The sequence below is a fragment of the Podarcis filfolensis genome, assembly GCF_964270895.1.
Source record: "Podarcis filfolensis genome assembly, chromosome: 3".
In the NCBI taxonomy this organism is placed as follows: Eukaryota; Metazoa; Chordata; class Lepidosauria; order Squamata; family Lacertidae; genus Podarcis; species Podarcis filfolensis.
The window spans coordinates 114,843,550-114,871,132 of record NC_139606.1 but is presented as its reverse complement, the minus strand read 5'-3'; positions in this window follow the sequence as shown (position 1 = coordinate 114,871,132).

Genomic DNA, 27,583 nt, shown 5'->3' with positions numbered 1-27,583 from the left:
ATTTGTCTGGCAGGGCAAAAAGCCCAGAATAAAATTTAAGATACTTACTGATGCTAAAAACAGAGGGGGGTTCGCCCTGCCGGACTTTAAACTTTATTATGAATCAGGAGCTTTCTGCTGGTTGAAGGAATGGCTACTTCTTGAGAACACTGACATCTTAGATCTTGAAGGTTATGATAATGTATTTGGGTGGCATGCATATTTGTGGTATGGCAAGGTTAAAGCGCATAAAGCATTTAAAAACCATATTGTCAGGAAAGCACTATTTAATGTCTGGACAAGATATAAAGATTTTTTAGAGAACAAAACCCCAAGGTGGTTGTCCGGGAACTGTCATCGGAAGAACAGGTGGTGGAGGGGCTCCCAGAGGTTGAGAGAGACTTATCAGCGGAGGAGGGAACCAGCAGGGGGCGAGAAAGAGCTCCAAGGGAAAGCGAGTCAGAAGAATGGCTCAGAGACAATTCCAGCGAGAACAGCGAGGAGGTTTCAGGACCTCCTATAGGGACACCCACTCCTCGCCGGAAATTGTCACGTAGAGAGTCCAGAAGACGTGTTTCCGTTAAGGAGCTGTTATGCTGGAAGAAATTCCGTAAACGCCCACTGTCGGATTCTGCCAGCGACTGACGGAGCCATGCTTATGGCGCTCCGTTACAGACAGTGGTTTGTGGACTTAGCCAAACACTGAGGGACTAGGAACTTTACGCACAAGCAGCTCAACATCCCATCACAGCAATCCGACAGTCCCTGAAAGCAGCTTGTGCAGAGAAGGCATCATGAGCAACCCAGCCGGAACCGGAGATGCAGGAGGAGCTGGAGCCGATCCAAGCCTGGAAGAAAGGTACCGGGTGTTGGAGGTCCAGCTAGCGCTGCAAACGGTGAGGCTCGATGAGAGGAGGGCTCAGGATGCAGAAAAGGCAAAGGCCCCCCCCCCACAAGCAAGAAAGATGCCAGGATTGGTGCAGAAGTTTGGGGGGGATCCCAGGAACTATCAAGCCTTTAGGACAGAGATGCAGTATGCCCTTAATCTGCAGTTTGATGACTTTCCCGACGAGGAATCGCGAGTGGCGTTTGTGGTTAGCCATCTCGAAGGGGGGGCGAGAGACTGGGTTAGACCCCTGATGGCAGGGCATAATGAAGTCTTGAAAGACGCACGGAAGTTTTTTCGCGCCATGGACCTGATGTTTTCCAGCGACATTGAACAGGGAGTGGTGCGCAGACAGTTGATGGCTTGTAAACAGGGGAGCCGATCTGTCCGTGAGTACTGGACTGAGTTTACTATGTTGATACACAAATTGGGGTGGGATCTGTCAGCAGAACCCATTCAAATGCTTTTCGAAGAGGGACTTTCTTCGGCTGTGAAAGACGGACTTTCCCGGGCGCCCAGGGCGGAGTCTATGGACCAGCTGACCAAATCAGCGCTGACCATTGGAGCACGCCAGGAGGCTAGAGCCTTGGAGAAGCGGGAAGGGAAAGGGGAGCGTTGGAGGGATTTCCGCATTCCAGAGATTCCGGAGCCAACTTTCCCGCCCGCAGAGCCGATGGAAGTTGGAACAGCGCGCGCGCGGGCAGTTTCAAATCCCAGTGAAGGGCGGAAGAAGGAGGGGAAGAGCCCCAAGAAATGTTATCTCTGCCAGCAGCCAGGTCATTTTGCCAGAGTCTGTCCACAAAGAAAGGAATGGCAAGGGATGGCAGGAGCTGTTGGGGGGAAGGAGGAGGAAGGGCAGGACCAAGTAAAAGCCAACGCCTGACTGCCTCCATCAGGGCACAGCAGTCAGGCCAAGGAGCAGTAAAAGTGCCCACGCCGGAACCTCCGAGACCAGCCCTAGTGATAGAGGTGTTGCTAGAGCTGCCAAATGGACATCCCTTAAAGATAAGGGCGCTATTGGACTCAGGCAGCTCCTGTAATTTTATGAGCAAGGAGTTTGCAGCAGAACACCAGATACAGACTATCCCTTTAAGCAACCCCTTCCAGGTGACCACGATCGATGGGAGAGAGCTGTTGGGAGGAGAAGTCAGCTTACAGACCGTCCCAATGGTAATGAGGGTAGCCAGGCACACCGAAAGAATAGCGTTCAAGGTGGCCACCTTGGGAGGGGCTCCCATTATTTTGGGGATGAGCTGGCTAGCGTTGCATGACCCGCTAGTGGGCTGGCATCAGAGAGTGGTCTCCTTTGGGTCAGCGCATTGCCTAGCACATTGCAAAGAGGGCAAGGCTCCAGAAGGGGCAAGGGCCTTTATAGCAGGAACAGAAGTAACGGACAAAAGAAAGGTGCCCAAACAATACGCTGACCTGAGCAATGTCTTCAGCGAAAGGGAAGCAGACAAACTACCACCGCATAGACCCTTTGACTGCCAGATCAATCTAGTCCCTGGAGCCCAGCTCCCTGTGGGCAAGCTGTATGCCATGTCAGACAGGGAAATGCAGGAGTTGCGGGAGTTTATTGACAAAAACCTGAAGAGAGGTTTCATCAGAGAGTCCAGAGCGGTGGGGGGCAGCCCAGTGTTTTTTGTGGACAAAAAAAACACGGATAAACCGAGATTGGTCGTGGACTACCGGGCCCTAAATTCCGTGTCGGAACCAGTGGCTTTCCCTATGCCCAGAATTGATGACATTTTGACCAGGGTGAGGAAGGGAAAGATTTTTACTAAACTGGACCTGAGGGGAGCATACAACCTGATACGGATAAGGAAGGGGGATGAATGGAAGACTACCATGTTCACCCATTTGGGGGCTTTCGAATATCGCGTTATGCCCTTTGGATTACAAGCAGGCTCAGCATGTTTTCAATCGTTCATGAACCACGTCCTGGGACCTCTGCTCTACAAGAATTGCGTGGCGTTCCTAGATGACGTGTTAGTATATTCAGAGAATGAGGAGCAGCATGTAAAGGACGTCAGGGAAGTGTTGAGCCAACTGCAAGCTAACCAGCTGTGGGTGAAATTGGAGAAGTGTCAGTTTCACACCAAGGAGGTGGAATTCCTGGGGTACCGCTTGTCAGACAAGGGATTAGCCATGGATCCAGGCAAGGTCCAGGCGGTACTGGAATGGAAGACACCGAAAACGAAAAAAGATGTGCAAAGATTCTTAGGGTTTGGGAACTTTTATCGGAAGTTCATCAAGAACTTTGCCCATTTAACGGCTCCCATCACGGACTGTCTCAGCAGCAAGAAGAAATTTGTTTGGACGGCAGAAGCGGAGCAAGCATTCGAAGAATTGAAAAAGGCCTTCGCTTCAGAAGAACAGCTCCTGCACGTGGATTTACAAAAACCCATGAGAGTGGAAACGGACGCATCAGACCGGGCGGTGGGGGCGGTGCTTCTTCAGCCGGGGAAGGATAAGTCGGAGTGGAGACCGTGTGCCTTCTTCTCGCGGAAGTTAAACAAATCCGAGAAGAACTACACGGTATATGACCGAGAACTACTCGCCATTCACGAAGCGTTCCGGAAATGGAGACACTTACTAATTGGTGCACAACACAAGGTGCAAGTATGCACGGACCACAAGAATTTAGAGTACTGGAGAACGGCACGAGTGCTCAACCAACGGCAAGTGAGATGGGCACAGGAGTTCTCCAAATTTTATTTTGAAATTTGCTATGTGCCAGGCCCAGAAAACATCAGGGCGGACGCTCTCTCACGCAAACCAGAGTATTTGGAGGGGGAGGGAGCACCCGAAGAGAGACATATCATACCAGAGGACCGCTGGGTGTGTGGGGCGGCGTTGGTGGGGCAAAGGGAACTGGTAGAGGAGACGCAGAATGATGAATACGCCCAGAATAAGCTCCAAGGTCTAAAGAGGGAGGGAGAAAACTCCGGAGGTTTTGAAGAAAGAAACGGGGCATTGTATTACAAAGGGGCACTATATATACCTGAAGGGGAATTGAGAGGGAGAGTACTCAAACAGATGCACGACAGCCCTACCGCAGGGCATTTTGGGCAACACAAAACCATGTGGTTGGTTACCAGGGAATTTTGGTGGCCCAGGGTGAGGGAAGATGTAAGGGAGTATGTAAGAGGGTGTGACCAATGCCAGCGAGCCAAGGGAGAAAGGCAGGCGCCGGCGGGGTTGTTAGAACCGTTGCCCACACCAGAGAGGCCATGGGAGGCGGTATCGATAGATTTTATGACTGATCTGCCGAAATCCAAGGGGAAAACCGCCATACTGGTAGTAGTAGACCTGTTAACTAAGATGGGCCACTTTGTAGCTTGCTCACATGCAGTCACGGCGGAAGAGACAGCTAAATTGTTTGTAGAACATATTTTTAGACTGCATGGCGCCCCCTTGAGGGTGGTCTCAGACCGGGGCAAACAATTCACGTCCAGGTTCTGGAGGAAGCTCATGAGCTTACTGCACGTGGAGGTCAATTTTTCGACTGCCCGGCACCCAGAAACCAATGGGCAGGCGGAAAGAGCAAACGGTATCCTCCAACAATACCTGAGGTGTTATGTCAATGACAGAGAGAACAATTGGGTGGAAAAGTTGGCGCTGGCGGAATTTGCCTACAATAATGCGGAGAATGTGTCCACCGGGATGAGCCCCTTTTTGGCTAATTATGGGTGCCACCCCAGGGCATTTCCAGGGGGAGGAGGGGAGAGATGGAGCGTCCCAGCCGCAGAACTGTTTGTAGAAGGAATGGAAGCGATCCATCGTCAACTCCAACTCAACTTAGAAAGGGCCAAAGAACAATATAAGAAGCAGGCAGACAAGAACAGAAGGGAAGGTGAAACTATAAGGGTGGGGGATCAGGTGTGGCTGTCCACCCAAGGACTGCCGTTCAAGGGGGGTTGCAAGAAATTGAGACCCAAAAGATTGGGACCATTTGAGGTCATTCAACAGGTTAACCCAGTAGCTTTCAGACTCCGGTTACCGAACCACATGAAACTGCACCCAGTATTCCACAGGTCATTACTGTCACCGTATAGGGGGGGAAAAGAAGGGGTTTCCCCACAGGGACCAGTCTTAGAAGAGAGGGAAAGCAGCAACCATGTGGCGGAAATCCTCGACTCCAGGTGGAAGGGTAATCAGGTGGAGTATTTGGTAGCGTGGGAAGGGGAACCGGAGTCAGAAAACACCTGGGTGACGGCAGAGGAAGTCAATGACGAGGTCTTGATCGAAGCGTTCCATCAAAGGTTCCCCAGGAAACCTCAGTCAGTAGCGAGGTTCCGGAGGGAGTACTTTGGCACCACCGAAGAGGAGGAGGAATTGGAAGGATTCACGGGGTCAGAGTGGGAAGAAGGAATAGATTCCGAGGAGGATGAGTACTTAGAAACCCGAAACAGCAACCGGTGGAGGAAAATGTTCGAGACTTCGGAAGATGAGGGAAGTTCTTTCAGGGGTTTTGCTCCCTCGCCTCCAGCAGAGGAAGGGAGGGGAGGGGGTGGAGGGGGCCCTGGAGGGGAGGTGGATGTCAGGGAACTGTCATCGGAAGAACAGGTGGTGGAGGGGCTCCCAGAGGTTGAGAGAGACTTATCAGCGGAGGAGGGAACCAGCAGGGGGCGAGAAAGAGCTCCAAGGGAAAGCGAGTCAGAAGAATGGCTCAGAGACAATTCCAGCGAGAACAGCGAGGAGGTTTCAGGACCTCCTATAGGGACACCCACTCCTCGCCGGAAATTGTCACGTAGAGAGTCCAGAAGACGTGTTTCCGTTAAGGAGCTGTTATGCTGGAAGAAATTCCGTAAACGCCCACTGTCGGATTCTGCCAGCGACTGACGGAGCCATGCTTATGGCGCTCCGTTACAGACAGTGGTTTGTGGACTTAGCCAAACACTGAGGGACTAGGAACTTTACGCACAAGCAGCTCAACATCCCATCACAGTGGTTATCACCTATGGAAGCGAAAGCTATGAAAAAACTTAATATGGAGGTGAAATGGCCAAAGTATTGTGAAATTTTGGAACTGGAAGGTGACAAGTTGAAATTGCAGAGTTATGACAAGCTCAAAGGGAAGGTGCGAGACTGGCTACATTATTTTCAAATAAGAGAGGCTTATAATCAAGATTAAAAAATTGGTTTTCAGGTGGAAAAATCAAAGTTGGAAACAGAACTGTTAGAACCCAATGCTAAGATACTATCAAGAATGTATAATCTGCTGTTGAAATGGAGTACTGAGGAAGAAATGGTAAAATCTGCTATGAATAAATGGGCACAAGATATAGGACACAATATTATGTTTGCTGATTGGGAGTAGTTGTGGACCACTGGGATTAAATTTACGGCATGTAATGCCCTAAGAGAGAATATTATGAAAATGATGTACAGGTGGTACATGACCCCAGTCAAGCTTGCAAAAATCTACCATTTGCCTGAGAATAAATGTTGGAAATGCAACGAAATTGAAGGTACATTCTTTCACCTCTGGTGGACATGTCCGAGGATTAAGGCTTTCTGGGAAATGATTTATAATGAAATGAAAAAGGTGCTTAAATGCACTTTCGTGAAGAAACCAGAGGCCTTTCTCCTAGGCATAGTTGGCCAATTGGTGCCAAAGAAGGACAGAACTTTCTTTATGTACGCTACAGCAGCAGCAAGAATACTCATTGCGAAGCATTGGAAGACGCAAGATCTACCCACCTTGGAAGAATAGCAGATACAAGTAATTGACTATATGGAAATGGCTGAGATGACCGGCAGAATCCGAGACCAGGGAGAAGAGTTGGTGGAAGAAGATTGGAGGAAATTTAAAATTTATTTACAGAAGTATTGTAAAATGTATGAATGTGGATGACATTGAAATAAAATGAAGGGGTTCTAGTAACAAGAGATAAAAATTTGAAACTATAAATTTGGGAGGTAAAATATTTAAGGATAAAGTAGCAGGATATGAATTTGCTGAACTAATTGTTAAAGAGGGATACAAAAAAGGGAGGTGTGAGGAAGTCAGGAAAATAAGTTAATCAAAGATGAATAATTAGAAAAGAGTGATTTGTGTTTGCTTTATTTTATTTGTTGTGTTTGTATTTTATGTATTGTGAAAGATTGTATTGTTGTGTCTTTTTCTTTTGTGTGTGTGTGTCTTATTGTTGTAAGTTTGGTTGTATCTTTTTATTGTTAAACCTAATAAAAAATATTATTATAAAAAAAATAAAACTTCCAGTGGAGGAGATTCCATCACCTTCTGAGCTGTACCATTCCACAGTAGAACATTTTGCTGCCAGAAGATCTTCCTAAAGTTTAGTAAGAATCTCCTTTCTTGTAATTTCATTCCATTGGCTCTAGTCCTACCCTCCTTCCCTAGTCCTACCCTCTGGAGCAGCAGAAAACAAACTTGCTCCATATTCCATGTGTCAGTCCTTCACATACTTGCTATCATTAGGGTTTGACCACAGGAATGATCCCTTTTAATCATGAAGTCCCTTTTGTGTCAGACATGAGACATCAGAGCTTGCAGGACAGCAGCTGTAGAAGGAGCAAAAAGGGTTTTCTCGTGTGTTTCTTTGTGGCTGATTAGCTGCTCTCCCTGTACAAAGGTCAGAGGGGGCAGGGTTTCTGTTGAGGCAGGTGATTAGCTGTGGGAGGAGCTTATCAGAGCTTGCAGGGCAGCGGCGTGCAGTTTGATCCATCTTATAGATTTAGGGGAGCTAGTCTCAAACGTTTGTTGGGGGAAACCTAGGTTTTTTTTTGGGGGGGGAGTTATTTGTCCTGTCTTCACGCTTCTTATGATGGAGGACCGCTGTAGCCACCCCCAACGACACGTTCTCAAGATGGAGGGTGAGGGAACAGCTGTAGTCGCCTGCGGTTCCTGCGCAATGTTTGCCATCTTGCCAAAGGTTGCAGGCAGCTTTACCTGCAGCAATTGCATGTTGATTGCCCTCTTAAAAGACAAAGTCCAGCAACTGGAGGAACGTGTAGCTACGCTCCAAAGAATTAGAGAGCTGGAGCTCTTCTTGGAAGCAACAGAGCACACCGTCTCCACCAAGGAGGAGACAGGGGACTCCCCTGAGAAGGAGGCTAGTTCACCAACACAGGAGCCAGATATATGGAGAAACGTGACTCAAAGAAGTAGGAGGCCCAGGGTTCGCTCTGATTGTTTAGAAATACACAATCACTTTGAGGTCCTCTCCCCTAGCATGGAAGACGAAGAGCAGACTCCATTTGAGGATCTCTCCCTCATTACAGTCCATCAGGTATATGAAGACGAGCAGCAAAGTCAGTCCTCAGGGAATGTGCAGGCGACCGTGGAACGGACAGCTCACAGAAGAACCCCAACCAAACCTAAGAGGAGGCGTGTAGTGGTGATAGGGGATTCCCTACTGAGGGGAACAGAAGCAGTGATCTGTGGGCCTGACAAGATGTCTCGGGAAGTGTGCTGTCTCCCCGGGGCTAAGATCCAAGATGTAACTGAACGACTGCAAGGAATCATAAAACCCACTGACAAATACCCCTTCCTCTTGGTTCATGTGGGAACCAATGACACTGCAAGCAATAGCCTCCAGAAGATCAAAAGAGACTACGAGGCTCTGGGCAGGAAATTGAAGCAATTAAATGCACAAATTGTCATCTCATCTGTCCTCCCAGTTGAACGACGTGGCCCAGGGAGAGAGTGAAAAATAGTGGAAGTGAACAGCTGGCTTTGCAAATGGTGTAAACAGGAACGGTTTGGATTCTTAGATCACGGACTGCAGTTTCTTGAAGATGGACTTCTGGCAAGCGATGGGCTGCACCTCACAACGGTTGGGAGGAATATTTAGCCTGGAGAAGAGGAGGTTAAGGGGAGATATGATAGCCATGTTCAAATATATAAAAGGATGTCACATAGAGGAGGGAGAAATGTTGTTTTCTGCTGCTCCAGAGAAGCGGACACGGAGCAATGGTTCCAAACTACAAGAAAGAAGATTCCACCTAAACATTAGGAAGAACTTCCTGACAGTAAGAGCTGTTCGACAGTGGAATTTGCTGCCAAGGAGTGTGGTGGAGTCTCCTTCTTTGGAGGTCTATAAGCAGAGGCTTGACAACCATATGTCAGGAGTGCTCTGATGGTGTTTCCTGCTTGGCAGGGGGTTGGACTCGATGGCCCTTGTGGTCTCTTCCAACTCTATGATTCTATGATTCTAAAAGTCTCATAGAATAGTCAGCGCCGTGGGCTTGAATTTTCAGTGAGAAGCTGACCTTCTTGTCTTCTTCCTTGGGGGAAACATCGGTACCCCCACATTCTTTTTTTAGGAAAATATTGATCTCTTGTACTAAACTGTTGGTGGAAGGACTAATTGCTGGGCCTTTTATGTTCATTGAAATATTACGGAATTCCTTTTGGGCTAGGAGAAGAAACCTGGTCTTTTCGAGTAATCTCTTAAGAGCTGATTCCATGCCTTGCCCGTCCATATGCAGAGTAAATTGGATCCGCTGTTCTGCTGAGTTGGGTTGCCCAGGGATTCCTTGGCCTCCTTCATTCAGAGAATATTATGTGATTCCCTTTTCCTCGGTAAAAAAGGCCTTGATGTCGCCGACTAACCTCTTCATGGAAACCACAGTTCCTTCAGCTTGTATGTTCAGTGTGAATCTGACCTTCTTGTCTTCTTCCTTGGGGGAAACTTCGGTCCCTCCACGTTCTCTTTGCAGGAAAACATTGATCTCTTGTAATAACTGTTGGTGGAAGGACTAATTCCTGGGCCATTTATGTTCATTGAAATATTACGGAATTCCTTTTGGGCTAGGAGAAGAAACCTGGTCTTTTTGAGTAATCTCTTAAGAGCAGCTTCCATGCCTTTCCCTTTTATATGCAGAGTAAATCGGATCCGCTGTTCTGCTGAGTTGGGTTGCCCAGGGATTCCTTGGCCTCCTTCATTCAGAGAATATTCTGTGATTTCCTTTTCCTCGGTAAGGAAAGCCTTGATGTCCCCGACTAACCACTTCATGGAAACTTCAGTTCCTTCAGCTTGTATGTTCATTGTGAAGCTGACCTTCTTGTCTTCTTCAACGGAGGAAACCTTTTCTCTAGAATCAACTCTTATGCCACTATCTGGGAAGGGTAAATGGGATTACTTAGCAAAAGCCATTTCTTAAATTCTGACACATCTAATACCAACCATCATGGCTGAACTTTCTCTTTCTTCTAGATTGCCATCATTTCTACTGAATGGATACTAATAATAATAATAATAATAATAATAATAATAATAATAATAATACTGAATGGATACTAATAATAACAGGACTTTGGATCTTCTTTTGGATACTCTCTAATAATAACAGGACTTTGCATTTTTTTAGTGCTTTTGATTTCCCCACTGCTATGTTTGACTTTCACCATTCATACACATCCTGTCAGTTTAATTAGTGTTCTTCTCTACCTAGTGCAGACGGGAGAAAGAATCACCTGGTGGATTCAGAGCAGAGTGAAAGTCAATCCATGTAATCTGAATTTCATGTTCACTCTCTAAGCTTCAATCTCTCATTGGCATATGATGTTTCTCATTCTATACTTCAAGTTTGGTATGTATTCTGTAGGCCTCTATTAGTGCTTTTCCACTGGGATGTGGGTGGTGCTGTGGTCTAAACAACTGAGCCTCTTGGGCTTGCCAATTGTGAGGTTGGCAGTTTGAATCCCCGCAATGGGGTGAGCTCCCGTTGCTTTGTCCTAGCTTCTGCCAACCTAGCAGTTCGAAAGCACACCATTGCAGGTAGATAAAGAGTTGTATTCTTGGAGGTCTACATCCCAGCTCTTAGGGGCCTTAAATGTAGTAGAACTGAGAGGTGAAACCATGGTGTGATAGTCTCTCCCAAATTGAGGCAAAATTATAGTCAATTGTTATGGCTTGGTCTCTCCCACAAATGTGAGACGACTCTGGCTGTTATTTATTTCAGATTTATTGCTAAAACAAAAAACTAGGACATAGCTCCTCTTGTCATCATCCTCCTCAGAAGATGGAGTTTCCCAGGATGAGCTCCTCCCCCTTCCCCAGCACAGAAGCCCCCACTGTCTCTTCCAGTATCTTTCGCCACTTTCAAGATCCTATGAGATTTGGGAGAGAATGGTTCCTGCATACCAATGTCTCTATCGTCGCTCTCACACAGCTGCCTGTCCCTCTGGCCCTGTTTTTCTCCTCCCCTTTGTTCAGAGCTCAGGTTACAGCAGCTCCCCCCCTCCTCTCTGCCTTCCAGTGTTAACTGTCCTCTCCCTATGCCTGCTTCTCCTCCTCCTGTCAGCACCTGAGCTTTGCTGACATAAATGTGTTGAATGGTTTATTTAAATGTAATGGTTCATCATTGTTCCACCCGATGTGTATGTCTTTAAGTGGCCAGAGCAAGGGCCAGAGCAAAATAATGAGACCCAGCTTTACAGCTGTGAAACATAACAGGTGCTGCTGAGTTGTACTGATTAAGCTGTGTCAGCAATTGGGTGTAGTATATAAGGAGCAGCACCTAGCTCTCCCATTCCCCTGGGGGATGGGTTGGTGGTTGGGTCATGGTTGTTGATGTATTTAGTGTAAATGGAGTTTTTGTTATTAAAACCTTGTTTCAGTTTTTTTTTAGTCCCTTTTTAATGCATGGTCTCCCCAGCAAGCTCTCTGCAGCGCTGCTCAACTGCAAATAGCCAACACAATGGAGCTAAACCATAGGGTTTAAGGTTTAACATGAGCCAATATAAGATGTGAATTTCAACTAGTGCGTTTGATGTGAGTCTTAATTAGATATAATTTATTTTAGTTTTAAATTTTTGTGTCTTTTAAATTATTGTTGCAAATCTTTCTTAATTATAAGGACTAGCTAATTATGTAAATGCGGGACGCGGGTGGTGCTGTGGCCTCAGTGCCTAGGACTTGCCGATCGTATGGTCGGTGGTTCGAATCCCCGCGGTGGGGTGAGCTCCCGTCTTTCGGTCCCAGCTCCTGCCCACCTAGCAGTTCGAAAGCACCCCTAAGTGCAAGTAGATAAATAGGTACCACTTTATAGTGGGAAGGTAAATGGCGTTTCCATGTGCTGCGCTGGTGCTGGCTCGCCAGAGCAGCTTCGTCATGCTGGCCACGTGACCCGGAAGTGTCTCCGGACAGCGCTGGCCCCTGGCCTCTTAAGTGAGATGTGCGCACAACCCTAGAGTCGGACACGACTGGCCCGTACGGGCAGGGGTACCTTTACCTTTTAATTATGTAAATAAATAGCTAATTATGTAGAATCTCTCCTGCAGATTCCATTCTGAGTAAGGCATTAGCAGCGCAACATGGGACACCAAAAATGCTGAAATCGGAAATCATTGGCAAAGGAAAAACAAGGATGATTGAGAGTAATTATTTTTGCAAGTTCCTTGCAGGGACAGAGAGGCTTCACTCACAGTTCGTCTTGGTACCTGGCTCTCGCTCCAGCATGAAATGTGGGAGGCAGGGAGGCGCTGAGTGCATAAGCACTTCAGCTGCCGAAAACCCACCTACGCCACCATTAAGAAGAAGAGGCTCTCCTGATAATTAGAGCTTAATTTGGACTAAAGTACAGGTGCATGCTAGAAGAGATGAGATCACAAACTACGGAACAGAACCAACTGCAAGGACTTTAAGGTTTGAACTTGAGAGAAGACTTCATTCAGTGCAAAAGACGGTGTAGGGTGAGGGGACCCTACAGTTTCTTTATATAAAGTTTTCTTCTCTACATTTATGATTCAGCAACTCTCCTTTCAATGTTAGTTCAAATTATACTTGTACAAATGAGGAGGGAATAAATTGGATTATAGATATGGAATATAACATTCAACGGAACTGTGTGTGTAAAAAAAAATGGGGGTAAAGGGAGGGAAGCTCTATTTTGCAAAAGGTTTACAATGGAAAATTAGAGCTGACTCTTCCCCATCCTTTATTATTTACAGAGTGAACTGAATAACCCTAAAAAGACTTGGAATTTAATTTAATTGGAAGTATACTGTAATTGCTCATTTGTCTTCAGTTGGATGGAAGGATGAAAGGAGTCTGAGAACTTGCCAAAAAAACTGATAAGGTTCATTATTGAGTCATCTGCAGTTCAACAGACCACTCTTCTTCCCAGGCTGAGAGGAAAAATAGTGAAAATAGGTTATTTATTGGGACAGAGTGACTTTTGCAGCTATTGTTAATAATAAGAATAATTTATTTATACCCCACCCATCTGGCTGGGTTTCCCCAGCCCCTCTGGGTGGCTTCCAACAAAAGATTAAAATTCATCAGATTTTAAAAGCTTCCCTAAACAGGGCTGCCTTCAGATGTCTTCTAAAAGTTGGATATTTGTTTATTTCTTTGACATCTGATGGGAGGGTGTTCCACATGGCAGGTGCCGCTACCAAGAAGGCCCTCTGCCTGCTTCCCTGTAGCTTTGCTTCTCACAGTGAGGGAACCGCCAGAAGGCCCTCAGAGCTGGACCTCAGTGTCTGGGTTGAATGATGGGGGTGGAGATGTTCCTTCAGGTATACTGGGCAGAGGCCATTTAGGGCTTTAAAGGTCAGCACCAACACTTTGAATTGTGCTTGGAAATGTACTGGGAGCCAATGTAGGTCTTTCAACACTGGTGTTATGTGGTATCAGCGGCTGCTCCCAGTCACCAGTCTAGTTGCCGCATTCTGGATCACTTGTAGTTTCCAGGTCACCTTCAAAGGTAGCCCCACATAGAGTGCATTGCAGCAGTCCAAGCAAGAGATAACTAGAGTGAAATATACTCAGAGTCGCAAAGTGATTTCATGCTCTTTATTCAGCTCATAGTGGTGAGGAGGAAGGAATGAATGTCCCCTCAAAGTATCTGCTTTATATACATTATTTACACAATGGGCTGCACATGATTGGCTAATTCCGGAATTCTACTGTAAGCCAATCAGGTTGTGGATTCACTTCTATCTGGAGCATGATTGGGTGGTTCCTGCCAACCAATCATACTGCTGCATTGTTCTAGGACCAATTAGACTGCTGCATTCTGAATCCTATTGTTCTAGGACCAATCAGACTGCTGCCTTTTGGATCCTATTGTTCTAGGACCAATCAGACTGCTGCAGTTTGGATCCTATTCAACTCAGTACATAACATAGAGCATGCACCACTCTGGCGAGACAGTCTGCAGTCAGGTAGGGTTTCAGCCTGCGTATCAGGGGGAGCTAGTAGACAGCTGCCCTGGACACAGCATTGACCTGCGCCTCCATGGACAGGTGTGAGTCCAAAATTACTCCCAGGCTGCGCATCTGGTCCTTCAGGGGCTCAGTTACCCCATTCAGGACCAGGGAGTCCCCCACCCCCATCCACCCCCTGTCCCTCAAAAACAGTACTTCTGTCTTGTCAGCATTCAACCTCAATCCGTTAACCACCATCCATCCTCCAACCACCTCCAGGCACTCACACAGGACCTTCACTACCTTCACTGATTCTGATTTGAAAGAGAGGTAGAGCTGGGTATCATCTGCATATTGATGGACACCCAGCCCAAACCCCCTGATGATCTCTCCCAGCAGCTTCGTGTAGATGTTAAAAAGCAAGGGGGAGAGGACGGAATCCTGAGGCACCCCACAAGTGAGAGCCCAGGGGTCTGAGCACTCATCCCCCAACATCACTTTCTGGACACGGCCCAGGAGGAAGGAGCGGGACCACTGTATAACAGTGCCCCCATCTCCCAGCCCCTCTAGACCATCCATAAGGATGTTATGGTTGATGGTATTGGAGACTGCTGAGAGATCCAGCAGAACTAGGAAACAGCTTTCCCCTTTGTCCCTAACCCACCAGAGATTATCAATCAGTGCGACCAAGGCAGTTTCAGTCCCATGATGAGGCCTGAATCCCGATTGGAAGGGATCCAAATGGTATGCATCCTCCAGGCATGGTTGAACCAGGCATGGTTCAGCAACCACCTGCTCAATCACCTTGCCAAGAATGGAATATTTGAGACTGGGTGATAGTAGGTGGTTTAATTTAAGAAGCGGTTTAATGACCGCCTCTTTCAGCGGGCCTGGGAAGGATCCCTCACAGAGGGAAGCATTCACCACCCTGCAAAACCCATCTCCCAGCCCTTCCTGTCTCACTTTTATTAGCCAGAACGGGCAAGGTTCACGGAAACAGGTGGTTGATTTCACTTGTCCAAGCAGCCTGTCCACATCCTCGGAGGTAACAGATTGGAACGGATTCCATGCAACTCGACCAAACAGGACTCTAGCACTCTCCCGCCCCAGTCCATAAGACTTTGCACTTCATATGGCAGCAAAAGTCAAATATTTATCAATATCAGACAATCCTTTATATTGGAAATCCTTATCTCATGTTCAAAACACATTTACACATACCCTCATAAATCTGGAAAATGCAGCATAACAAAGAGATGGTGTGAACAGGATTGGAAGATGGGGCAGAGTCTGAGAAGGGCGACAGCATAGGAGAAAGCCATGCTAGATAACGAACCCCAATTTTTACATCATCTCTGAACATTCTGATTTTGATGTATGGCTTACCTGGAGAAGCTAAGAGCATCCCTGAAAGGGCAATGATGTAAAAGATGTTGATCTGCATTGCTGAAGTTTGACTGGGAATGCCAAGTTGGAAACCAAAGAAGGGAGACCAAGAGTGCTCTCAATTTCCTATGTCATCCAAAAGACTGCATGCTCACGTATTTATAGGTCTGCAAACGGCACTTACACGTCAGCCCTAGGATTTGGTATCCTAAAAGCATTGGATGTGTTAGCAGAAAGTCCAGTACTCCTCATGAAGTCTTGGAGCACTAAAAAGAAGTAAAATACAGCTCAAGACAGCAATTTTAGTGTTTTCATTAACTGAACAGGATGTACTAATTAGTATGGTGAGCACTTTGAGTCTCTTTGTCTTAAAACAAGGTTTCCTTGTTGCTGCTGTTTTAAAGAATAAGGCCACATTTAGTATTCGGGGGGAACTGGGCAAAATATCTTGATTAGTTTGCTGTGCACTTTCAGTTGATGAGGCAGTCCTCAGGTTTCCTGGCACCACTGCTCCCATGACTGGCAAGAAGATGTGACCAAAAGGAGAAGAAGAAGAGTTTGGATTTGATATCCCGCTTTATCATTACCTGAAGGACTCTCAAAGCGGCCAACATTCTGCTTTCCCTTCCTCCCCCACAACAAACACTCTGTGAGGTGAGTGGGGCTGAGAGACTTCAAAGTAGTGTGACTAGCCCAAGGTCACCCAGCAGCTGCATGTGGAGAAGCGGAGACATGAACCCAGTTCACCAGATTACGAGTCTTCCGCTCTTAACCACTGCGCCACCCTAGCTCTCAAAAGGAGACCCTTTTTGGATCAGACCAAAGGTTCAGCCAAGATCCTGTTCTGACAGTGGCCATTTGGTTTATTGTTAAAAGCAACAATGACTGCCAATTTAGCAATCATAGAAGCAATGATGTAGGCATGTACAAAGTAGTAGAAGACTACAATGCACTACAAATACTACAAGCTAAGTCCATTGAATAAATACAAGCCGTGGCAACAAGGAAAGCAGCAATGCTCTCTTCAGATAATAGTGGAGGAAATCTCCAAAGTTGCACCTCATTTGTGCTTCTTCCCACCAATTGAAGCATATGTATGGACTGCAGCCATGGACTCCTTCTTGCCTCAGTAATTTTTCTAAGATTTTTCTTCCTCTCAGGAAAGCATGATTCCTGTACATCATACTATGATGCTATTGTGTGTCCCTGGACACTTTCCATATGAAGAAGAAGCATGAAAAATATTTAAAATCCTTATTTTGGGATCACAGCAACAGGAGTGTGAGTTTACTCAAATGGCGAGGTGCATGGTAGAAATTTTAGCTTTGCCACATACAGTCAGGAGGGGTTTGATAGACATGGTTCAGGGTCCTTAATATAAGTAATATACAATATATCTCTGTATCCAGGGAACCCTGAAAAATTCCTTCAGCTAATGTACTGCCCAGTGCTTCCTCTCCCTGGAACACCTTATCTATTGAAGAATAAGGCACTGTGCTTTTCTTTCATCATTCTCCTTCTCAAAGGGACATTAATCCAAAAAGCGTACATGTAAGTAAATGTTAAGTTTTGAACATTATGTCTTGGATATTAGGTTTTGGAGCAGCCAAGGACATCAAGTCTGTGAGAAGACAGGGAAGTTGTAATGTGTTCTGTTGTGGTCTTTATCTCTTGCTGTAGAATTTGAGATCCCCTTCAGGCTTCAACCATGTGGACTGGCATTATTCACCTTGCCCATTCAAAAATAAAATAAAACCTTTAATAATTATTGACATTTGTCAGTGGTGATCCTAAGGAGTGTTTGGGTGGTGGGGAATGCTGTTTCACCATTGGCATCTAAGCATAAATATAAAACGTTACGGTATAATAATAATAGTTATGTATTGAAGTTCTCACCCTGGCCACTAGAGATATTTTGTATATAGGTTTTTTTTTTAAAATGATATTTTATTAAAATTTCAAAAGAAGTTACAGAAGTAATAAGAAAATAGAAAAAACAAAAAATACAAAATACAGAAGAAAAAAGAGAAAAAACAATTAAAAGTAAATCCATCTTTCATGTCTTGCCTTTCATTTACTTGTTTCCCTGACCTCCTCACACCTCCCTTTTTTGTATTCCATTTCGAATGGTTAATTCAGCAAATCCTTTCCCTCTTTGTTTTTATCATAATTCTTTATCTTAACATATTATAACTTTATATTTTCATCTATTAACAATCCTTTTTTTACGTATTCCTTTTTAACATTGTTGCTAAAACCGCTTCATTTCATTCCGACATCATTTTAACATTCATTAATTTTACAATGTTTCTGTAGATAATCTTTAAATTTCTTCCAATCTTCTTCCACCGACCCTTCTCCCTGGTCTCGGATTCTGCCAGTCATTCCTGTCAATTCCATATAGTCTATCACTTTCATCTGCCATTCTTCCAGGGTGCGTAGATCTTGTGTCTTCCAATACTTTGCAATGAGTATTCTTGCTGCTGTTGTAGCTTACATAAAGAAAGTTCTATCCTTCTTTAACACCAATTGGCCGACCATGCCCAGGAGAAAGGCCTCTGGTTTCTTCAAGAAGGTATATTTAAATACCTTTTTCATTTCATTATATATCATCTCCCAGAAAGCCTTAATCCTTGGGCACGTCCACCAAAGGTGAAAGAATGTGCCTTCATTATCTTTACATTTCCAACATTTATTATCAGGCAAATGGTAGATTTTTGCAAGCTTGACTGGTGTCATGTACCACCTGTATATCAGATATTTTGTATATAGTTTTCACTCAGGTACACGAAAGTTAATTTAGATGGGAAACCCTGGGTTGTTGTTACAATGATGACAGCCGGCTTCCTATAAAAGCAGGCCTGTTTGCAGTTCAGTTCGGTTCTAGCTTACTATAAAGAACCACTTGGAGAAATCTCTGTGTCCACCACCACCATGTCCACTGCCATGTCCACCACCACCACCACCAAAATAATAATAATAATAATAATAATAATAATAATAATAATAATAATAATTTATACCGTCTGGCTGGGCCCCCCAGCCACTCTGGGTGGCTCCCAACAGAATATTAAAAACATGATAAAACATTAAACTTAAACATCTGTCCTCATATGTCTTCTATAAGTCAGATAGTTGTTTATTTCCTTGACATATGATGGGAGAGCATTACACAGGGCAGGCGCCACCAAAAGTCATAGCAATGAATGGGAATGGGGGAAGCATAACTTTGTTCTTAAGAGATATAATTTGGTCCTGAATAACTACTGGAGGTGGAACTAAAATGCAGAACAGGTTTTACACAGATAGGGTAGCTTTTCATAGCAAATTTTCATATAAACAGGTACTAGTCAAAGCTTGTAACCTGTACACAGCCCTCCGACCTCTCAAGGGTGGAGGGGTGAGTCATGCAAAACCCAATTTCACATTAAAGGGAAAGGCTGGGTGATGAACCACATTTACAACCTGAACGTTGGGTGTGTATCTAAAATGTCACTTAGGCTCCTAGCCTCCTGGATTATGTTCAGAAAGTAAGTGAGCTAGTATCTTTCTTATACATAGTTACAAGCCTGCTAAATAGATGGCCTCTTCTAAGGGCAGTTCTGCACTCCCTTTCAGGCAGTTCTCATCCATCTAGAATTCCTGGGTAGCATCTCCAGCAGAATCAGAGAATTCTAAGGAAGCTCAAATCCCGAAAGGCAGGAAATCCGCTCATATACCATCCATTCAGCCCCTGCACCAAACCCACTAATCACGGATTGCCTATCATCAACAGGGACAGTCTGTCGCCCAGTCAATGACAGCATCCCACCGAGAAGTTTTTTATAATACCTCAGTGAAATGTGTTAATATAGATGAAGTGGTGGCTTTTGGCCATCCGATAGCCAAATGGCATTTAAACCACTTTGGGGAGCCTTGGCAGAAAACTTGTTCAGAATTTTTGGTATACCCATAGAGAACCAACATGGAGGACCTGATAGTTTCCTTTACTTTACAAATAAAAAGCTTTCTGGAAGTTTGCAAATCCTCCCCATCAGTGGATTCACATCTCACAAGAACACAAACCCACACACATTTTCCAGCAACTTATTACATTTTATTCAAAATAGTATACAGGGTTGTTGTTGTTGATGTTTCAAAAAATTCAATTCCACTGAAGTATTTTCTGGAAGCCAAACAACAGCAGATCCATCTATTAATCGGGGAAATATCAGTTGCTGAAATATCAAATGTTTCTCTCCACCTTACCTTCTACCAAATCTGCAGAAAGAAAAATAATATATTCTGTGATTACTAGGTTTATGTGTTAACACAAAGAGACAGTACACACACACACACACACAGGGGGGGGGGGGACACTCCATAAGCAACAAACTTTCATATCACAAAAATGCCCGTGACTTGTTTATTAATTTTGACAATTTCTCAAATGAAAATTTACAAATGAGCAAATTTGACTGAACATTCAATTAATATGCAGCACTAAATCTGACTTTTAAAATGCACGGGGGGGGGGGATGAAAAACAAAATAGCACATCTGCCACTGGACTGGGACCTTCAGGCTGAACACTTCTCCCACCCCTGACCTCGATACAGTGTGTCTTCTGCAAAAGTGTAGTTTAGTGTTACATGCAAGGTGCCTTTGAATAATTTCCATTCCAAGGATTGTGACATAAATAAGTTATTATTTTTTTTACTTATTCTTATTCTTCCTTTTTCAGGATATTGAATCATATGTTAGTGGTCTTGGGCTTTAAGACCCATAAACCCCCATCAATGCAGATGGAGATTGTGGGACTTGTAGTCCAAAATGTATGGGTTGGAGACGGATGCACTTTTGCCCGATTTGGTTCACTGTCTGCAAATAGGAAACACCTGTGAATTTTTTTGGTGAAAATTCACTAAAAGGCTCCACAATTCCTTTTTTTTGAGATGCTGCCCCCAAAGAAAAACCTCAACAATTTTTTCCACCTCCCAAAAAGCAGCTCAAGAACTCCCCCCCCCCCAAAAAAAACCCTCAACAGTTCTGTCTGAATATTCACATTTTGAAACATGGCAACCCAAGATTAACTTGCTTTTAATGTTGGATTTTATATGGGATGTAGACTTCTTAGAAATTATGAACGATAAAGCCATATAAGATTCCTGTTAAATCAATCAAACAAATGAATCCTTTGATTAAACAGTACGTGGTTGTTCCGTCTTTTTATTGCCAACTTCGTTAATTTAAAAAATAATGGAGCAATGGGAGACCCACAAACGCCCTCTTGACCTATGTGGATGAAAAGTGGTATATAACCACAAATAAATATATAAAAATATCACCAAACATATTTGAAAGATGGAACAGCCAAATCCTCCTCACTCCAAGTTGAGGAGTGACTTCTGAGAGCATGCCATCAGATTATAACATGAGGAACAGAGATGTGAAAACTGAAATACATGTTCCATTAGAGTTCATAGATTAAATATTAATCTTACGGTAAACAGCATAATGTGCCTTCTCCACATGTTCCTTGGACTGGGTAAGGTGTGTTGCATTCAGGCTCATTAGTGCAAAATCCTTTAATTGCACTGCAATCTTCAGTAGATTCTATTGCCTCTGTCCTCACTGCATGTCCTAGAAAAAGGAAACATTGATTAAGGGATTCCTCCATTCTTACTTGATAATTATAGATCACCACCTGCTGCTGCTGCTTTGGAATGGAACGGACTACCCTTTAACACTATAATAATAATAACACTGAAGTTGAGCATGCATTTTCCTCTGGTTTGTTTTCTGTACTTTGGGCCGACAATGCATTATATGAGAGGTGTTTGCTTACGAAAACACATATATGGAGGAATATGATGAACAGAAATTTGTATGTGAAAATGCACACAAATGTATGTTCACAGCTTTGTGTGGATTCATATTTTTAAAAAATCAGAGATTAGTGCAGAGATGGGAGCAGGAGAAATCAGAGAAACCAAACACCCACAGATTAGTTACAGGTAGGTAGCCTTGTTGGTCTGCCATAGTTGAAGCAAAAATTTAAAAAATCCTTCTGAATGTGTATCTGAAGAAGTGTGCATGCACACAAAAGCTCATACCATTAACCAATAACAAACTTAGTTGGTCTCTAAGGTGCTACTGGAAGGATTTTTTTTAAAAAATTGTTTCACATACAGATTGATTCATCACAAGGGAAGGAGGTCATATATTATTCTGCTAATGCTTCCTCTCTTCCAAAGAAGGGTTCGCCTATCCATTTCACACTCCTACCTTTTGCCTGTACTGAGCGATTTTCTCCCCTGAGTTTTCTGTGGATACATATTCATCAGCCCATCCCACTTTGCATTTCGTATGGTGTTCAAGGTTAGATGACTATCAATTTAGAGGAACGGGGAACCCATTATTTTAGAAATCCACCTTTCAAACACGTCTATACACACCCTTATAAGTGAGAGCAGGCAGCATGGTAAAGAGATGGCTTGAGAAGACAGGGTGATGGGCAGGTGGAAGACTCCAAGGAGGACAGCAGCAATTGCTCAACTGAAGCAAGAATGAAGGAGTGAGAGGAGAGGTGTGTGAAGACAGAATGAGAGATATCTAGAAAAAGGAGGAGGAGAGAGCAAGGTAGACGAGGGCATGTAGTCTTCATCTTAATCTTGAGGGGAAAGTCTTCAGCAGAATTGGAGGAGAAGGCTATCTTGGTTATTGAATCCCAATTTTCACATCATCTCTGAACATTCTGATTTTGATGTACGGCTTACCTGGAGAAGCTAAGAGCATCCCTGAAAGGGCAATGATGTAAAAGATGCTGATCTGCATTGCTGAAGTTTGACTGGGACTTTCAAGTCAGAAACCAAGGAAGGGAGAACAAGAGTGCTATCAATTTCCTGTGTCATCAAAAAGAATGGATGCTCACGTTTTTTATAGGCCTGCAAACGGCACTTACACGTCAGCCCTAGGATTTGCTATACTAAAAGTACTGGATGTGGTAGCAGGAAATACAGTAGCTTCTACATTCAGAGTGCAGCCAGATGGAAACATGGTTTTAATTCTTTTCAGTGTCTATATTTAAAAAAATTAATTGCCTGTATTTTCTTTCCACTTTCTGGCTGCTACAGTCCATTGCTAAAACTAATGAACTGAACTGAGGAGTGCATGTAGATTAGTACATTGAGCACTTTGTGCCTCTTTGTCTTAAAACAGGTTGCTATTTGGTTTTTGTTATTTTAAAGAACGAGGCCACATTTAGTAACACAGCACTGCAAAAACCTCCCGCTGGGCAAAATCTCTGGCTTAGGTTGCTATGCACTTTGGGATAATGGGCAGGTCGGTTTCCTGGCAGTCCTCAGTGTCAGGAGCCCAGGCTGCCGTCTTGATAACACAGCACACAAGTTGTATTTAGCTTGAAGATTTATTGCAATACACACAATTAGCCTCGGACGTCTTGAATGTCTGTGGCTTATGAATCAGTTGACCCTTCTGAAGAATGCTTCCTGGTTCTGCAGAATATCCTCAACCTATGACCCTTAAGTTTCTGGATTTGCTTCCTGTCTAATACCTTTCCCATACATCCCATAGGTCTGCAAATGGCACTTGCACATCAGCCTCAGATTTAATATTCCTAAAGTCATGGATGTGATAGCAGGAAGTCTGGGTCCAGTGATCCTCATTAAATCTTAGTACACCAAAAAGAAGTAAAATACAGTAGCTTGTACATTCAGAGTCCAGCCAGCTCGAAACATGATTTTTATTGTTTTCAATGCCTTTTTTAAATTATAATGCGTGTGATTTCCCCCGTTTCTGGATCCTATAGGTAAAGGTAAAGGTACCCCTGACCATTAGGTCCAGTCGCGGACTACTCTGGGTTTGCGGCGCTCATGTCGCTCTATAGGCCGAGGGAGCCAGTGTTTGTCCACAGACAGCTTCTGGGTCATGTGGCCAGCATGACTAAGCTGCTTCTGGCGAACCAGAGCAGCGCACAGAAACGCTGTTTACCTTCCCTCCAGAGCAGTATCTATTTATCTACTTGCACTTTGACATGCTTTTGAACTGCTAGGTGGGCAGGAGCTGGGACTTAACAACGGGAGCTCACCCCAACGCGGGGATTCAAACCACTGACCTTCTGATTGGCAAGCCCCAGGCTCTTTGGTTTAGACCACAGCGCCACCCACATCCCTTCTAGATGCTATACTCCATGACTAAAACTAATGAACTGAACTGAACAGTGCATGCAGATTAGTACATTGAGCACTTTGTGCCTCTTTGTCTTAAAAAAAGTTGTTTTTCTTTCTTTTAAGTATAAGGCCACATTTACTAAAATGCAGCAGTGTTATTTTTTAAATAATATTTTTTATTAGGTTTTTAAACAAATTTTAACATATTCAAAATACTCAAATTACATTTTACATACTCAGTATAACCCCCGCAAATTCTCCCAAGTTCCCTTTTTTGTTTTGAATGTATTATATTTGTTCTGCATATAGTTTTATAACCCTTCTGTGATAAAATAAATTTATTTCTTAATCTGTACTTAGTCTCTTAGTCTTTATTTATATTTACTATTTGTATTTGTTTATTGTAAGTGTATTACTCAAATCCTACTAGTGAGTTCATTTCCATATATTGTTTCTGTATAAATATCTTAAAAGGTTCCCAATCATGTTTGAAGTCATTATTGTCTTTGTCTTTAAGTCTCTCAGCTTCGCCATCTCCATGTATTCTGTGTATTCCATTAACTTTTCTTGCCATTGGTATTTCATCGCTTTTCCATCTTTGAGCTAATAACATTCTCGTCACTGTTGTCGCATACATAAATAAATTCTTCTTGTCTATTGGTATATCTTGTCCTGTAATACCTAATAAAAAGGCTTCTGGATTTTTAACAAAGGTTATCTTAAACATTTTTTTCATTTCATTATAAATCATGTCCCAATAATTTTTAATTAATTTGCAATTCCACCACATGTGATAAAAAGTACCCTCCTTTTCTTTGCATTTTCAACACTTGTTAGAGCTCATTTTGTACATTTTTGCCATTTTCACCAGTGTAATATACCATCTATACATCATTTTCATATAATTCTCTTCCAACAGTATACAATTTGTGAATTTCAGATTACTCTTCCATAGCTTTTCATATTCTTCCAAATATATGTTGTATCCTACGTCTTGTGCCCATTTAATCATGACTGATTTCACCTCTTCGTCTTTTGTCTCCCATTCTAATAGTAAGCTGTAAGTTTTCTTTAACAGTTTGTTATTCCTTTCTATTATTTCTTTTTGAAATCTAGAAACGGTATAACTGAATCCTTTCTTACTATCTTCCTTAAAAATCTCATTTAATTGTCAATGTTTCAGCCAATCACAAACCTCATCCTTAATTTCTTGTTACTTGTTAATTTTAATTTCCCTTCTCTTTCTATCAATAAGTCTCTAAATGTTGGCCATTTTGCTTCCATATTTATTCTCTTGATTGACATCGCCTCTGTAGGAGCCACCCACCAAGGGGTTTTTTGCTCTAATAAATCTTTATATTTCCCCCCATGCTTTTATTAGTACTTTCCTGATCATATGATTGTGGAATCCTTTATGTATCTTCCCTTTATTGTACCATAAACATGCGTGCCAACCAAATCTGTTGTCATGTCCTTCCAAATCTAATAAATCAGTATTTTCTAATTTAATCCAGTCCCGGATCGAAGTAATGCAACTTGCCTCATAATGCAGTTTGAAATCTGGAAAGGATAAGCCTCCTCTATCCTTCACATCTGTTAGCATTTTATACCTTATTCCCAGTCTCTTCCCTTTCCAGATAAATTTAGATATGCCTTTTTGCCCCTTTTTGAGGGAAGCAGCGTCACTTATTACCGGTATTGTTTGGAATAGAAACAACATTTTTGGCAAAACATTCATCTTGACTGCTGCAACTCTTGCTAATAAGGAAAGGTTCATTCTTCCCCATATTTCTAGATTTCTTTTTATCTCATTCCAACATTGTTCATAATTATCTTTATGAATGTTAATGTTTCTAGTTGTGAGATATTCCTAAATATTTAACTTTTTATGGATTTCTGTTTCTGTAATTTGTGATAATTATCTTTTGTCTCCTTTTAAGTTTTTAACTAATGATTTCATCTTACTTTTATTTAATTTAAATCCCGCTACTTTCCCAAACTCCTGAATTTTTTCTATTAGTTTTGGAAGGGAGTCTTTGGGCTCTTCTACTATAATTACAAGATCATCTGCATAGGCTTTCAATTTGTATGACTTTTTCCGTATTTTAATTTTTAAAATATTGTTATCTATTCTAATGTTTCTTCCCAGGACCTCTAATACTACTATAAATAATAAAGGTGATAACAGGCATCCTTGTCTTGTTCCTTTTTGTATTTTGCATTCCTCTGTTACCACCTGGTTAACAATTAATTTTGCTTTTTGTTCTGAATATATAGCTTGAATTCCTTTCCTAAATTTACCTCCAAAATTCATTTCTTGTATAGTTTATTCCATAAATTCCCAAGAGACATTGTCAAAGGCTTTTTCTGCATCTATAAACATCAATGTCGCTTGTTTTTCATTTCGGACTTCCAGATACTCTACAATATCAATAATATTTCTAATATTGTCTTTCATTTGTCTGCCTGCAAGAAAACCTGCTTGATCTTTATGTATATATTCTTTCAGTACTAATTTCATTCTATTAGCCATTACATCAGCAAACAGTTTATAGTCATTATTTAGTAATGAAATCAGTCTGTAACTACTGACCGCCAACACATCGGCTTCCTGTTTTGGAATTAAGGTTATGCATGCCTCTTTCCATGTCTCTGGGACCTTACCTGAAATTAGAATTCCATTCATTATGTCCTGTAGCGGTCTCAACAGCTGGTTACTTAATTTTTTATAGTATTTTGCTGATAAACCGTCTGGTCCTGGCTATTTCCCTGTTTTGGTGGAAGTAATTTCTTCTGATATTTCCTGAGTGGTTATATAAGCATTTAGCATTGCAGATTTCTCTTCTGTAATTTTTGGAAGACTGCTAACTTTGAGATATTGGTCGATCTCTTTACTTTTTCTCTTTCTTTCTTATATAAATCTGTAAAATAATTAACAAAAGCTCTCCTGATTTATTTTGGGTTATCTATCACTTTATCATTTAATTTTACCTTGTTTAAAATATTTTTTTCTCAGTTTTGTTCAACTGCCGTGCCAATAATTTTCCAAGTTTATTTGCATGTTCAAAATACCTTTGTTTCATTCTTTTAGTCTTCCACTCTACCTCTTGATTTATGATCATTGAGTAAATATTTTCTACCCTTCTTTAAATATACATTCTTCTTGCTCTCTTATTCTTTGTTTTATCTATGGTGACATTTTATTTATTTGTGCTTATATGCCACTGTTTGCACACATAAGCACACAACTCTGCCCTACTTCTGCTTTTCATTTTTTTAAAAAAGTGGGAAATAAGATGATGTTAAATCAAAGGGTTAATTTGCTTGACTTATATCTCTTAATAATTCATACTCTCTAAGAAGTTGACACTGAATGGAAAATATTCCTTTAACTATTAATAAAAATAAATGTTAAAAGCAAGTTAACTTCAAGATAAGAAATATTTATTTCTATGTGCCTCTCTCTCTTCTTCTGCTCTTACCAGTCATGAAGCTGGTGACCCTTTGTTTACCAATTGCTTTACTTTATTACCATTACTACAACCTAGCTTCCTGCTGAGTCAACCAATGGACTTTCTGGATCCTCATGACCTCCCTGACATGAAGGCGAAGCAAAGAAAAATCCACTATAAGGTGGTACATGGGCATACATGGTTCTTTGGTTTAGCCCAATCCATATTTGGTTCACTCCTGAACACAAAATAGAAGCTAACACTTCTTGGGGAAACACACTGTTCTGGTCATGCCCTGTTGGTGGACTCCCATATGCATCTGTCTGGCCACCATCAGAAAAGGCTTCTGGATGAGTTGAGCTGCTGGTCTGATCTCGAAGAATCTTCTTCTGTTCTTACCAGACATGTCACCAGCGCTGCCAGAAAACATGAGGACTGCCAGGAAACCATCAAGACCCATTAACCCAAAGTGCATATGAACTTAAGCCAGAACAGTTCCAACAGTTCTACATTTACTAAATGTTACCATGTTCCTTTTATATGCCTGTTGTCTTTGTCCATGAGAGTCCCATGGACTGCAAGAA